Source organism: Lontra canadensis, unplaced genomic scaffold (assembly GCF_010015895.1).
Source record: "Lontra canadensis isolate GAN:19392208 unplaced genomic scaffold, GSC_riverotter_1.0 scaffold2, whole genome shotgun sequence".
Classification (NCBI taxonomy): Eukaryota; Metazoa; Chordata; class Mammalia; order Carnivora; family Mustelidae; genus Lontra; species Lontra canadensis.
The window spans coordinates 19573927-19574572 of record NW_022630996.1 but is presented as its reverse complement, the minus strand read 5'-3'; the positions used below and the strand labels follow the sequence as shown (position 1 = coordinate 19574572).

Genomic DNA, 646 nt, shown 5'->3' with positions numbered 1-646 from the left:
CACAACACTTTCAGGATCAAGAGATTCCTGGCCAAGAAACAAATGCACAAACATCCCATTCCAGTGGATTCAGATGAAAACTGGTAATAAAATCAGATACAACTCCAAGAGGAGGCATTGAAGAAGAACCAAACTGGGTCTATAAGGGGTCACACATGAGAAGGCATGGTATTTATGCTGCATGAAGGTCATGTCCCATCACTCATTAGCTTGTACCCAATCACTCTATAAACATCACTACTATCTGAAAAATAGACATTTTTTTAAAGATTTATTTATTCATTTGAGAGAGAGAGAGACAAAGACAGAGGCAGATAGAGTACAAGCAGGGGGAGAGACAGAGGGAGAGGGAGAAGCAGACTCCCCACTGAGCTGGGAGTCGGACATGGGGCTCAATCCCAGGTCCTGGAGATCATGACCTGAGCTGAAGGCAGACACTTAACCATCTGAGCCACTAAGGCACCCCTAGACATGTTTTATCGGGGAAATACTTTTTTTTTTCTCTGTTACTATGCTCTTGTACTAGTAAGATGGTCCAGTAATAAACATGTGAGAACTTAAAACAAAAAATACTCCTATGTTTCATGTTTCCACACTACAAACAGGGTGCCTGGGTGGCTCAGTAGGTTGAGCGTCTGCCTTCAGC

At 43.0% G+C, this 646-nt stretch overlaps 1 pseudogene; it reads left to right on the top strand.

Moving 5' to 3' along the window:
• LOC116875024 lies at window positions 1–145 on the top strand (annotated as a pseudogene).
• Window positions 146–646: the final 501 nt, after the last annotated feature.